Source organism: Bos indicus, chromosome 10, assembly GCF_029378745.1.
Source record: "Bos indicus isolate NIAB-ARS_2022 breed Sahiwal x Tharparkar chromosome 10, NIAB-ARS_B.indTharparkar_mat_pri_1.0, whole genome shotgun sequence".
In the NCBI taxonomy this organism is placed as follows: domain Eukaryota; kingdom Metazoa; phylum Chordata; class Mammalia; order Artiodactyla; family Bovidae; genus Bos; species Bos indicus.
The window spans coordinates 59,590,542-59,606,079 of NC_091769.1; the positions used below are offsets into that span (position 1 = coordinate 59,590,542).

At 37.4% G+C, this 15,538-nt stretch overlaps 1 protein-coding gene and 1 pseudogene across 1 annotated transcript in view; both read left to right on the forward strand.

The window, feature by feature from the left end:
- Positions 1-6,671, forward strand: part of TRPM7 (transient receptor potential cation channel subfamily M member 7) — a 116,602-nt gene extending 109,931 nt beyond the window's left edge. Inside the window, exon 40 of the transcript XR_011568896.1 lies at positions 909-6,671. The gene's annotated coding sequence lies outside the window, so the exon portion shown is untranslated. The remainder of the gene's footprint in view (positions 1-908) is intronic.
- Positions 6,672-6,813: 142 nt separating this feature from the next.
- On the forward strand, positions 6,814-14,972 carry LOC139185280 (large ribosomal subunit protein mL42 pseudogene; annotated as a pseudogene).
- Positions 14,973-15,538: the final 566 nt, after the last annotated feature.

Consider the following 15,538-nt stretch of genomic DNA (forward strand, 5'->3'; position numbering starts at 1 on the left):
TTACCTGAAAACTGCATTTCTCATTCAAAGAAGTGTTGTTTTTAGATTACTCAAGTTCATCAGTATTACTCCATGGTCTAAAAGTGTCATTTGCTGTCATCTCTTTGATACTTCTCAGTCTCATCCTTCTCAAAACAGAACTCCACCTCTTTACCAAATTACTTCATAAAACATCTTCTGCAAGTGTTCTCTAATAATATGCCTTCCTCAGTGTGGTGGTATATGTAAGCTACTATTATTTTTAAAGTAATGCATGTTGATTGTTGGGACATACAGAAACAATTTTAAATGTAAACAAAAATATAAAATTACCCTCCTTTTCCACCTTGAAGTTGAAATATGCTGTTTTCATAGTCACTGTCTTTCTTTTTACCCCCATTAGACTGTACAATTCACAAAGGAAAAGAGACCCCTAAAATTTTTCACTCCTTTAACACCCACTCCCTACTTGTATACTGCATGCTTTGTGATAGACATTCCATAAAATTATGAGTTTTTAAATGTGTTTCTACAATATCAAAATTTCTCTAGGAAGATAGATCAAAATGATAAAATATTACGTATTTAAGCAGACAGTCAAGGCAAGAGCACCCAATAAATAGCTGTTATCACTTACAGGATATATCACATTATTTATTTGCAGGAAGGAGATGTATCATTGAGCAGGGATTTTTGTGATCCTCCTCATTTATCATATCTGTTCTGATTGTTTCCTAGGTAGTTGTCACACAAAGCATCTGTCTTTGAGGAACCCAGATATTCAGATCTGTCACAATTACCACGTAGTTAAATAAATAACTCAGTAATTACGTATTAGAGTAAAACTATACAACCACTGTGTGTCTCTCTCAAAATTAGATTGTCTGTATTACCAACTAAGAGATGTCTTATTTTTGTATTTCCCTTAGAGCCTTGCTGGAGCTTGTAGCAAACAAAATATAGGTACTAAATAAGTACGTGTTGAAGAAGTACCACAGAATATTTTCAACATTAGATGATCTGTGAGCTTTTTCTTAGAAAAAAAATCCCAGGTAAGGTTCTAATTCTCTCTAGAATATGTTTTCCTTCTAGGTTTATTGGAATTCCTCAAAGCAGAGTTTCTTCTTGGGGTCCTTGATTCTACTTTAGTGGATATGAGAGGGGCTGGGAGAAGGTATGGTTATTCTTCAGAAAAGTTACAATACATATACCAGTTTACAATAAACAGCACCTTTTAGTAGGGTACTTTCTTTAGTGCACTGTCCTAACCTACAGTTAGCACTTGTTTACTTGGAATTTCTGAAGTCCTGGAATTTTATGAAGTCCTGAATTATGGAACTTAACTTTCACTTTAAATGTTTTAGTATGTGTTTCTAAAATACCAGAACTATAGTATCTTCATATCTAACAATTTAACAGTTAGTTAATATCAGAGAATGTAATCATTCTCAAAACAAATTTTTAAAAATAATTTGCTTGAATCAGGACTCAGATAAGCTTCATATATTGCAGTTGCTTGATTTGTCTTTAAAGCCTCTTTTAATATATAGGTTTCTGCTTCCACTTTCTTTTTTTTCCAGTTTATTTTTTGAAGAACCAGCTCTTTTGTTCTAAAAAGTTTCCCACATAAAAGGTTTTGTTGATTACTTCCGTAGTTGTCGTTTTATGTTTCCTGTTTAGTCCATAAACTAGTTGTTACGTATAGAGACTTGGTCACATTCAAGATTGATTGTCTGACAGGAATGCTTCACTGGTGGCATTGTGTACTTCCACTAGGAAACACAGGTCTTAACTGTCTTTTGGGTGGTCATTGCCTAGATTTCTTCAATAGATCAGTGGTTCTCAGTGTGGACCACAGCCCCTGACATTCCCCACTACACTTTCTTTGGCCTACAAGGTCAAAACTTCTCATAACTGTAAGTTATTATTTGTCTTTTTCAATGTGTTCAAAGTTTTACTGTTGTTGCAAAATCATTGATGGGTAAAAATGCTGCTACCTTAGCATGAATCAAGGAAGTAGCATCAAACTGAACTAGTTGGTTGTTACAGTCTTCACCATCATGCCAGTTTTTCTTTTTTTAATCCATTTCATTTCAAATGTCACTGATGAAGGAATAAGTCAATTTTTAATTAATTTTAACCTTAAAACATGCCTTTAATATTCTGTGGGGCAAAATGAAAAATAGGCATAAAGTACTTTGCTTCATAAGGAAATGGGATGATTGTTTTAGGAAAAGGCAATTATGCAATTGTGTGAGTTACAAACTGGACTAGTCACTTTTTTCATTGAACATGTCTGCTTGGAAGAATAATAGACAAACCAGGGTTCTTCACACTGGGAGTGTTTGGTGGAAAACTAACAGTACTTACTAAAATTTGAGCTTTCAAGAGAAAGTTGCAGTTTTGGAAAACTTGCCTCTTAACATGGTAGCATGACAACATCCCGATACTTTTCCAATAAAATCATTGCTGATTTAACAATTTATTTTTTATAGTGTATAAAGAAATGTGTCAACATTTGTATAATCTGTGAAACAATCAATATTCTCCAAATGCTCTCTGCATGGATTACAAAATGGTCCATGAGTGGAAAAGGGAGTAAAACTCTAGCAGGGTAGAAGTTTACAGAATTCCAGATTCTACACTGCAGCTGACCTTTAGGAAACCACCATTTGTCCATTTTGGTACTGTTTCAAATATGAATATCTAGGTGTTCAGTCGTGGCTGACTCTTTGTAATACCATGGACTGTAGCCTGCCAGGCCTCTCTGTCCGTGGAATTTTCCAGGCAAGAATACTGGAGTGGTTTGCCATTTTCTACTCCAGTGAATATCTATGGCTGTCTAAAAAGGCTATTAAAATGTTCCTTCCCATGTAAACTTGACAAATGAAGACAGTGTATTGTGGCATATAGATTAATAAAATAGAATTGAGAGTCCAGAAATTTGTGGTTAATTGATTTTCAACAAAGGTGCCAGAGCAGTTTGATGAGGGAAGAATAGACTTTTCATGAAATTGTTTTGAAACAACTAGATACCCACATGCAAAAGAATGAAGTTGAACCCATACCTCACATCATATACAAAAGTAAACTTAAAATGGATTGCAAACCTAAACTTCAGAGCCTGCATCTTGAAACTCTTAGACAAAAATGTAGGGGTAAATTTTTATGACTTTGTATTAGATGATAGTTTCTTAGATATGACACCAACAGCAAAGGCAATGAAAGAAAAATGGACAAATTGAGATTCATCAAAATTTTTAAAATTTTTGCTTCGAAGTACACAATCTGCAGTGAAAAAACAACTCTTATGGTGGGAGAAAAATTTTGCAAGTAATGTATCTGGTAAAGGATTTGTGTAAAGAACTTGCAACACAAGAATAAAAATATAGCTCATAGGACAAGGCAGTTTTCATCTTTCATGTATGTTTATACTCAACAGAAGTGGAAATATCTACACAAAGCCTTGTACACGGATGTTCATAGCAATTACTGATAATAGCCCAAAAGTGGAACAACACACATGTCCATTAGATGAATGGATTAATAAAATATGATATATCTAAAAGTAGAATATTCTCTGCCTATAAAAAGGAAGTATGGTATATCCTACAACATCCCTTTCAGTTCTGGAGCTACTGTGTATGCACGCAAAATGAAGCTGGATAGACTTGGATTCTTGTTCTGTCACTTCATGATTAACCAACTGATTGAGCAAGCCTCTGTGACAGTGTTTGTCCCATACTGTAAAGATTCAGTGAGTTACTGCTGCCGCTGGTCAGTCAGTAAGTCATGTCTGATTCTGCAACCCCAAGGACTGTAGCAAACCAGGCTCCATGGGGTTCTCCAGGCAAGAATACTGGAGTGGGTTGCTATTTCTTTCTGCAGGGGATCTTCCCAATGCAGGGACTGAACCTGCATCTCCTGCACTGGCAGGCAGATTCTTTATCTGAGCCACCCAGGAAAGCCATATACTCGGCAAACAACAGTACTCAAATAATAGATCTGTTCATGCTACCCTTTTTTCTTAGAAGTTCCAAGAAAGAGAAGAGGGTATGATGGAGAATCAAGAACATTCTGAGAGTGATTTTTTTCTTTATAAAGGAACTTATTATCTTGCAGATTCTTTTGTTAGTGTAGTCAAAATAACAGCCCATGCTCAAAAGATATGTGTATGTGTATAATGTGCTCAAAGTGTGTAAATTTTTTCCATATTCATCTCTTAACATTTGAAGCATTTTAGGTTACCCTTTAAGATTTTTTAAGAGTGAGAGAAGGAAAAAAAAAGTTGTCAGAAAACAAGTGTAAAACTAAAACAACAAGAAAATTCAAGTAAACTAACCATAAAAGTGCTTGGTCATATACTAGTTCAGTTCAGTTCAGTCGCTCAGTCATGTCCGACTCTTTGCGACCCCATGAATCTCAGCACTCCAGGCCTCCCTGTCCATCACCAACTCCCAGAGTTCACTCAGACTCACGTCCATCGAGTCAGTGATGCCATCCAGCCATCTCATCCTCTGGTGTCCCCTTCTCCTCCTGCCCCCAATCCCTCCCAGCATCAGAGTCTTTTCCAATGAGTCAACTCTTCGCATGAGGTGCCCAAAGTACTGGAGTTTCAGCTTTAGCATCATTCCTTCCCAAGAAATCCCAGGGCTGATCTCGTTCAGAATGGACTGGTTGGATCTCCTTGCAGTCCAAGGGACTCTCAAGAGTCTTCTCCAACACCGCAGTTCAAAAGCATCAGTTCTTCGGCGCTTAGCTTTCTTCACAGTCCAACCCTCACATCCATACGTGACCACTGGAAAAACCATAGCCTTGACTAGACGGACCTTTGTTGGCAAAGTAATGTCTCTGCTTTTCCAATATGCTATCTAGGTTGGTCATAACTTTTCTTCCAAGGAGTAAGCGTCCTTTAATTTTATGGCTGCAGTCACCATCTGCAGTGATTTTGGAGCACCCAAAAATAAAGTCTGACACTGTTTCCACTGTTTCCCCATCTATTTCCCATGAAGTGATGGGACCAGAATGCCATGATCTTCGTTTTCTGAATGTTGAGTTTTAAGCCAGCTTTTTCACTCTCCTCTTTCACCTTCGTCAAGAGGCTTTTTAGTTCCTCTTCTCTTTCTGCCATAAGGGTGGTGTCATCTGCATATCTGAGGTTAAGTACAGAATAACTAGTACAGGTGTACAAAAGTCAGAGTAACTGTTCTGTGGGAAGAGTTGGAGCCACAGAGAATAAAAGTAGTTAATAGAGGGTGAACTATATATATGAAAGTGAGATGTGTATTTTATTCACTATCAAATACCCAGCACAACGACTGGCACAAAGTAGATTTACAATAAATATCTTCTAGATTAGTGAATGAGATATAGTGACTATTTAATAAAGCATTCCAGATTAAAAGATTAGAAGAGAGGAAATAAGTGAGAAAACTGCATAATTAATTGCATTTATGTTACTCTGCAAGAAGCAAAAAGAAGTATACAAAGGAAAAAAACATCAGATTGACACAAGAATTTTTTTTACCTGTACTATAATATTTGGGGGAGACAAAGCAATATGAAGACAAAGGGAAGAGTTTGAACCAAGCTATTTAATGGTATTCTCAGAAAATGTACAGTTTTCTTGGAAAATATTAAGGATAAAATCAGAAAAATAAGGTCTAATTCTTGCTGCAGTAGTGCATATTCTAAAGTTGGAATGATAAAGGGCATGGCTCCTGCCCAAGGATGACACAAATTTTGAACTGTTCCACATTTCCCCTCAAGCCCTGGCCATACCTCTGTCTCCCTCTACCCCGCTCCCCCCTCCCCCCGGTAGATTTCCATTGCTCCTAGGAGAAGCCCAGCTCCCTCAGGGCCCCTTGGGTCATGGACTTGCCCACATAATGGCAGCAACCACCACTGAACTAGGAAGAAGCGATTGCTTGCAACTGAGAAGATGTGGCACCTGTTCATTTCGTGTCCAGCTCTCCAACTAAAGCAACTGGGCACACACACTGCATAGGGCTACTCCCACCCAATGATACACCAGGAAGACATTTGATTTCATAGAGACAAACAGAATTCAAAGCAATATGTTCCAAACAAAAGAGCAAAATCTCAGGGTGGAAAAAAACTAATGAAATGAAGGTAAGTAATTTACCTGATAAAGAGTATAAAGACAGGGTCATTAAAATGCTCATTGAACAGGATGAGATGGTTGGATGGCATCACCAACGTGATGGACGTGAGTTTGAGGAGGCTCCAGGTTTGGTGATAAACAGGGAAGCCTGGTAGTCCATGGGGTTGCAAAGAGTCAGACATGACTGAGCGACTGAACTGAAGTGAACTCAAGAGAAGAATGGAGGAACTCAGAGCTTCAACAAAGACTTAGAACATAAAAGAATGAATCCCTCCTGTGATCCCTCCTGTGCTCCCTCTGATACTTCGGTTCCCTGTGTTTACAGTCCAGGAATATGGATAGGGACTTACTGTTTAACACATCAGTGTTACAAACTACAATGGCGTCGATTCCCTCTTCAGTGACTCTCTGCATTATTCAAAGGATAATGGTGTTTCCAGCTTGTTTTTAAACTCCTAAAGACACATCGTGTTTGAATAAACAGACAAAAGCTTGAAAAAAAAAAAAAAAATCAGAACTGAAGAATAAATAGCTGAAATGAAAATTATACACTGGAAGTCATTAATAGCAGATTAGATGATACAGAAAAATGCACAAGTGATCTGGAAATTATGTAGAACAGTGGGAATCACCCAATCAGAACAGAAAAACAAAAATTTAGTGATAATTAAAGGGACTTCTGGGACAACATCAAGTGTACTAACATTCACATTATAGGGATCTCAGAAGGAGAAATGAGAGAGGAAGGGCTAGAAAATGTATTTAATGAAATTATGACTGAAAACTTCCCAAACCCAGGATACCCAGGTCCAGTAAACACAGACTGTCCCAAACAAGATGAACCCAAAGAGACATCAAGAAATACCATAACTAAGGATGGCAGGAATTAAAGAGAATGTTAAAGGCAGCAACAGAAAAAGAGCCACATCTGAGGTATCCCCACTAAGGCTATCAACTGATACTTCAACAGAAACATTGCAGACCAGAAAAGGGTAGCACGATATATTTAAAGTGGTGAAAGGAAATAATCTACAATCTAGGATACTCTACCCAGCAAGATTACCATTCAGATTTGGAGAGAATATCCCTGACAATCAAAAACAATTGAGTTCATCATCACTAAGCTGACCTTAATAGAAATGTTAACATGGTAGTATTCTTTTAAGAAAAAAAAGGCTATAATAAGAAATACAATACACGAAAGGAAAAATCTTACTGGCAAGTGCAAGTAACAATAAAGGCAATGGATCTGCCAATGAAACAAGCTGATATGAAGATTAAAACACAAAACTGTAAAATCAACTGTAACTACAGTAAAGTACGATAAAGTGGGCTTCTTTGGTGGCTCAGACGGTAAAAGAATCCACCTGCAATGCGGGAGACCAGAGTTTGATCCCTGGGTTGGGAAGATCCCCTGGAGGAGGGCATGGCAACCCCCTCCAGTATTCTTGCCTGGGGAATCCCCTGGACAGAGGAGCCTGGCGAGGCTATAGTCCATGGAGTTATAAGGAGTTGGAAACAACAAAGCACAGCACAGCACAATATACAGTAAATGGATAGACATAAAGATGTAAAATATGACATCTAAAACATAAAATGTGACAGGGAGTGAATTTTAAAATGTTTTGAACTGAAATGACTTAGTTTAAAAAAAAGTAGGTATAGATCAATATATGTGAAATTCATGATAGGCACAGATCAAAAATCTAAAATACATGTGAAAATTAAAAAGAGGAGGCCAAACAACAATAAAAATCATTAAACCACAAAGAAGAGACTAAAAAAACAAAAGAACTACAAAAATAACCAGAGAAGTAACAAAATGGCAATAAATACTTATCTATCAATAATCACTTTAAGTGGACTAAACACTCCAAAAGACACACAGTGGCTGATTGGATTTTTGAAATGTCGAACAAGACCCATGTGTATGCTGCCTACAAAAACTCACTTCAGAGCTAAAAAACAGACTGAAAATGAAGATACGGAAAGAATGTTCCATGCAAATGGAAAGAAAAAAAGCTATGGTAGCAGTACTCAGATTAGACAAAGTAGACTTTAAAACAAAGTCTATTTTCTATAATAAAAGATAAAGGAGTCAATACAAGAAGAGGCTATTAATTTGTAAATGTGCACCTGTCTGCACTTAATATAGTAGCATCTAGGTATGTAAAGCAAATATTAACAGATACCAAGAAAGAAATTGACAGTAATATAGTAACAGTAGGGGACTTTATTATCTGACTTATATCAATGACATGTTAAATGACATGTTAGAAGAACTTAACAGATATGTACAAGTTTCAGTTCAGTCTCTCAGTCGTGTCCGACTCTTTGCAACCCCATGAATCGCAGCACGCCAGGCCTCCCTGTGCATCACCAACTCCCGGAGCCTACCCAAACCCATGTCCATTGAGTTAGTGATGCCATCCAGCCATCTCATCCTCTGTTGTCCCATTCTCCTCCTGCCTCCAACCCCTCCCAGCATCAAGGTCTTTTCCAATGAGTCAACTCTTTGCATGAGGTGGCCAAAGTATTGGGAGTTTCAGCTTCAGCATCAGTCCTTGCAATGAACACACAGGACTGATCTCCTTTAGGATGGACTGGTTGGATCTCCTTGCAGTCCAAGGGACTCTCAAGAGTCTTCTCCAACACCGCAGTTCAAAAGCATCAATTCTTCGGGCTCAGCTTTCTTCACAGTCCAATTCTCACATCCATACATGACCACTGGAAAAACCATAGCCTTGACTAGATGGACCTTTGTTGGCAAAGTAATGTCTCTGCTTTTGAATATGCTATATAGGTTGGTTGTAACTTTCCTTCCAAGGAGTAAGCATCTTTTAATTTCATGGCTGCAATCACCATCTGCAGTGATTTTGGAACCCAAGAAAATAAAGCCTGACACTGTTTCCACTGTTTCCCCATCTATTTCCTATGAAGTGATGGGACCAGATGTCATGATCTTCGTTTTCTGAATGTTGAGTTTTAAGCCAACTTTTTCACTCTTCTCTTTCACCTTCAAGAGTCTTTTTAGTTCTTCACTTTCTGCCATAAGGGTGCTGTCATCTGCATACCTGAGGTTATTGATATTTCTCCCGGCCATCTTGACTCCAGCACAAGCTATTCCATCCCAAAACAGCAGAATACACCTTATTTTCAAGTACATGTGGAACTTTCTCCAGAGTAGATTACATGCTAGGTCATAAAACAATTAGCAGTAAATTTAAGAAGACTGAAACTATATCAAGATTCTTTTCCAGTTACAACAGTATAATACTAGAAATCAAGAGAAGAAAAAATGGAAAAGCATACAGAAACTAAACAACTTGTCCCCAAAAAAGAAAGAAGCCAATGGGTTGATGAAGAAATTGAAGGGGAAAACAAATACCTTGAGACAAATGAAAATAAAAACACAACTTCCCAAAATCTATAGGAAGCAGCAAAAGCTGTTCTAAGGAGGAAGGTTATATTGATACAGGCTTAACTCAAGACATAAAAAAAATCTCAGACAAAATGGCAGGCTTGTGGTGAGCAGTAGTCAAGAAGCAGATTTTAAGAACAGTTTCTCTTCAAATTATTTCATGCTGACAAGCATCTTGATTCCATGGCAATGGCAGCAGTAAAATGGGCAATGTCAAACAGAACTAGCTTGAAACATTATTTTCGAGTTCAAGATGGAACCTTATATTGTGTTTGTCATAAATCTACATAGTCTTCTCTTCCAGATGACTATAATTGCAAAGTAGACAATTTTGTGACATCTGATGGCAGGATAATAGTATGCTATTACCCTTCCATGGACATCCCATATGAACACACAAAACCTATGCCTCAGCCAGATCCTGTACGTAATGAAGAAACACATGATCTAGGGCTGAAAACCAAATTAGAAGAAAAAAGGGAACACTTTGAGCAAGGACCCACGATAGAACAACTTAGCAAAATGTTCTTTACTACTAAGCACCATTGGTATCCTCATGGACAGAATCATAGACATTGTAAGAAACCCAGTCCTCCAAAAGACAGGTGATAATGAGGTTTTCAGGATCCAAAGGGAAATATTATCCTTAATCTCATTTGCCGTTTGAGAAAATACAATTGGGTATGCACATGTGTGTGTGTGCTCAGTCGCTTCAGTTGTGTCCAACTCTTTGCAACCCGGTTGACTGTAGCCAGCCAAGCTCCTCTGTCCATGGGATTCTCCAGGCAAGAATGCTGAAGTGGGTTGCCCTACCCTCCTCTGGGGAATCTTCCCGACCCGGGGACAAACCCAGGTTTCCTGCATTGCAGGCAGATTGTTTACCCGTGAGCCACCGGGGAAGCCCACAATTGGGTTTATCACTAATATATAGTAAAATCATCATAAAATGTCTTCACATACAAAAAATAAGAAAAAACTCAAATAAGTGACCTGATTTAGAACAAGCAAAGCCCAAAATCAACAGAAAGAAGGAAATAAATATCAGAGTGGAAATACATAAAACAGCAAAAAAAAAAAGAAAACAAAACCAAGAGCTCAATTTTTGAGAAGATAAGCAAAATCAATAAACCTTTATTTAGCCAGACTCATTAAGAAAAATGAGAGAGGGCCCAAATTAGAAGTGAAAAAAGTTATTAATGTAACCAATATCACAGATATGTAAACAATCATAAGAGAATACTACTAATAGCTATATACCAACAAATTGGACAGCCTGGAAAAAGTGAATAAGGTTTTCAAAATATACAATCTTCCAAGACTAAACCAAGAAGGATATAAAAAATTTGAACAGACCAATTTCTAGTATTAAAATTGAATCAGTAACCAACAAACTTCTAACGAAAGTCCAGGACTAGAGAGCTTCCCAGAGGAATTCTACCAAACATTTACAGAATAGTTAATACCTTTCCTCAAACTATCAAAAAAATTGCAGAGCAGAGAACACTTCAAACTTCTCCTATGAGGCCCGCATTACCCTGGTACCAAAACAGAAGACACTTTAAAGAAAATTACAGGCCAATATCCCTAATAAACAGAAATGCAAAAATCCTCAACAAAATAATAGTGAATGAAATTCAACAATACATGAAAAGGATCATACATCAGTCATGATCAAGTGAGATTTATTCCAGGGATACAAGAATGGTTCAATATCCATAAGTCAGTTATTGTGGTATATCACATTAACAATACCAAGACTAAAAATCACATGATCATCTCAATAGATGCAGGAAAAGAATTTGACAAAATTCAACACCCATTCAAAGGTGACATAGAGGAAACATACTTCAACATAATAAAAGCCATTTATAATAAACTTACAGTTAACATCCTCTAACATCAAGAACAAGAGAAGGATGCCTACTCTCAGCATTTCTGTTTAACATGATATTGGAAGTCCTTGCCATGGCAATCAAACAAGGAAAAGAAAAGGCATTCATATTGGAAGGAAAGAAAGAAAACGGTCACTATTTGGAAATGACATGATAGAATGGAATATTATTCAACCATAAAAAGGATGAAATTTTGCCATTTGCAACAACATGGATAGACCTGGAAGGTATTGTTCTTAGTGAAATTGGTCAGAGAAAGACAAATACGGCATGTTTTCACTTACATGTGGACTGAAAAATAAATAAAACAGACTCACACATACAGAGAACAAACGAGCGGTTGGTTACCAGAGGAGAGGGATGAAGGAAAGGGCAAGACTGGTTAAGGGAATTAAGAGGTACAAACTATTATTAGATGTAAAATAAGATCCAAGGATATAATAGCACAGGGAATATAGCCAATACTTTGTAATAACTTTTTATATGAGTATAATCTGTAAAATACCAGGTCACAGAATTCCTTGGCTGTCCAGTGGTTAGGAGTTGGCAACTTTCACTGCCATGTCCCTGGTTCAGTCCCTGGGCAGGAAACTTAAGATTCCACAAGCTGCTCAGTGTGGCCAAAAACAAATCACTGTGTTCCATACCTGAAGTTAATATGTCAACTACACTTCACTTAAAATATAGGATTGAAATAGGAAGACCTGAAATAAAAGATACAGAGGTGAGCAAAAGGTTATGAAGTATACAGATTTAAATACTTGCTGAGAAGTGTTTATGTGTGACTTAATCTTTTTAAGTAAATTAGAATAAAATTTTTTTAATTTGTAAAGAGTATTCAGGGGAAGGTGTAGTAAAGCATATTTATCTCACCTTTTGGGGTAAAGTTATATATTTTAATTTTTGACATTGAAAAATAATTTTAAGTATGAGTAGCCCTTGCTATCCTGACTTTCACTGTATTATCTCAGACACTGGATAAACTTAGTTTTCACACAAACTCATTACAAACCATCCACAGGTTCAAAACTAAATAGTTTGGGATAATACAGTATCCCTTGGTATTCAAACCTTGGATCCAAATATATTAAGGTAATAAGGGCTACTTGTATATTTGTTGAAATATGTAAAGGAAACATAGAACATAAAAATAATGTACAGCTTCCAGAAAGTTAGAAAAAAGGAAAAATGGGAGAGGAGAAAAGAGGAAGTTTTAAAAAAGGTAATCCATCCTTTCACTCTTCTTTGCTTGGTTCATGTCTTGATGTAACAGTAGCTCTGAGTCTGAAGGGAGACTCCCCAGACCACTAAGGACTTGGCAGGGTGTATGCACACACTTGTCAGGGCCAGCTGTGTGCACTCACTGTGTCCGAGTTCTGGCTGAGGCCTCCCTGTCCTGGACTACGGTGAGGATGGATGCTGTGCACAGGGTCTAAACTGGCTGTAGTGTGAGAATGTGTGTGGACATCTGCTTTGAATGTCCTCAGTCCAAGGTGGGCACAGACATTGGCAAGGACATGGAGGGCACAATTTGCAGGAGAGACCTGTGTTTTTTGGACTCCTCGCATGACACACTGTGAGTGGGCATTACTGGCCTCTGTCAGAACACCTGCAGTCTATCCAAGTGTGTCACAGTTCTGCTCCCACACTTTTCTATAGACTGTTCTCCTTGGAAAATCCACTAAAGCATTCCTACAGTTGCCGACAGCCGTATCCCACCCCCACACCTGAATGCTCATTCTCAGGTTAAAAAGCTCTGTTACTTATGTTTCTGTAGCAGTTTAGTGAACTTAAAGCAATCTGAGAAGAGACACACACGAAAGGTAATCCATCAAAATGAGAAGCAGAAAATAACAGGGAAAGCCTGCTTGCTTTCTTCTCTTCCATTATTTATTCACACTTTGATCTAAAAAAAAGCCATAGTTGAGACCAATCTAGTTAGGCTTCATATTGTGGGGCAGCAGTGGCTTGACGTTGGGTATCAGAGAAGCAGAGTAAGTAAGGATGGTGTCTGTGTGTAGTGTAGTGGGATGGGGATCAGGGGTAGTAGCAGCAACAGGAGATAAGTTGCATGCAGGGAAGCTGATCAAATAAGGAAACAAAGAGAGGATAATGGGAGCCTGTGATACTGCAGTAGCATGAGTACACCTAGCTCCCAGATCTTGGTTTCTAAATACTGTTCTCTTCCAACAGGAACCAGGGCTCTCTGAGAAATGGCTGACTTCAGGACTGGTACAGAGTTAGTAACAAGGTAAGTGAAAGATCTTGCTGTGTTAAATAGTAAGAAGGTGCTCCAAGAGTCAAGTGGGTACAGAAAACATTTTGAAGGGCCTCCTGCTGGCTAATCTTGAGACTCTTTGTACATCAAAAATAAATGATGGTAATAACAGATTCTAGTCCAATGAATTTTAAAGTGGAAATTTGTGAGTCCACAAAGATGAAAACTTTTTAAAAATAAATAAGGAAAAGGGAAAACTTCTCTTTATAGTAGAGGACCAACTGATGAATGTAGTTGGAATTATGGCATTAGAAAATCGCCATTTGGCAACCCCTGTAGTGTTGTAAGTCTTCCCTACAAAACACTGATTATGTAAAGGAGAATATAACTAGAAATTCCCTGATGGTCCAGTGGTTAGGATTTTGCACTTTAAAACTGCTGAGTGTTCGGGTTTAATCCCTGGTCAGGGACCTAAGATCCCACAAGCTACACAGTGCAGCCAAAAAAAAAAAAAGGAAAAGTAACTATGATGGAGAAACCTGGCAGGCCCCACTTTGAGTGATTTAGAGTTAACATTGCCAGTGTTGGGACAGATCAAAATTGTGTTGCACCTAATATCTAATGTGAGGCAGTAAGAAAACATTATCACTTCTGTGATATTTGTATGTTACAAATGCATGAAGTGAATCTGATCATGAGGAAAATCAGACAAACCCAGATTGAGGGATATTCTTCAAAATACTTGGCCAGTAATCTTCAAAGGTGTAAATTCTTGAAAGTCAAGGAGATTTATAAGAACTGTTTCAGGTTGAAGGATCCTAAAGACACTTGACAACAAAATGAAATATGTGATCCCAGCTAAGCCATGCCTGGACTCCGACCTACAGAAACCTTAGTGGTTTTAAACCACTTAGTGGTTTAAACTACCTTAGTGGTTTTAAACCACTAGGTATTTGGTAATTTGTGACATGGTAAAGAATACTAATCTGTAGGAGATTTTACTCAGTGAACGTAGATACAAAAATCTTGAACAAAAGATTAGCAGACAGAACCCAGCAATTCATGAAGATGATACTATGTCACAAATAAGATAGATTTCTCTTAAATGTCATGCCCTCCTCCAGGGGATCTTCCCAACCCAGGGATCGAACCCAGGTCTCCTGCATTGCAGGCGGATTCGAGAAATAGAAAGTGAGTTTAATGTATGACCATCATCAATAATTAACCACCGTAACAGAATAAAGAAGATAGAATCTCATGATTACCACAAAAGATACAGAAAAACCTCATCACACTCACAATCCATTCATGATTGCTACTCTCAAAAAACAAATTATGCCTTTAGTAAGTATTATTTTTATTTATTTTTTTTTAGTAAGTATTATTTTTAATGGTGAATTATTTAATACTTTTCCTCAGTTCAGGAATGAGCTATGGATACCTACTATCTCACTTTTATTCAGCATTTTATGAGAGGTGCTAGCTAGTTTGAAAGATAAAAAATAAAATGCATAAGAATTGAAAGGAAAAAATCTAAATAACCTATATATTAATAAAAATTATACTAAAGTTTAGAAAGCTTCCTGGATATAAGATCAATATGTGAATATGAAGTTTATTTTTATCTTCCAGCATCAAATATAAAATGAAATTTTAAACCAGACTACATTGATTAGGAGAAACAAGGTCTTGGGAGAAATTAATCTACAAAAAGAGCAGGATGATAGTATTCAAGTCCTCCAGAACCACCACTGTGGTGACTTCAAGAAACTCATCTGTAAATAGACTGCAAAGTTCAAATAACTGCAAGAGTTAGCCTCTCTAGTTGCCAGGATCCCTTTTTCAGGCGTCATAAATGATGCCTGAATTCTTAATGTCTTAATGTATTCTTAATGTCTTTGTGT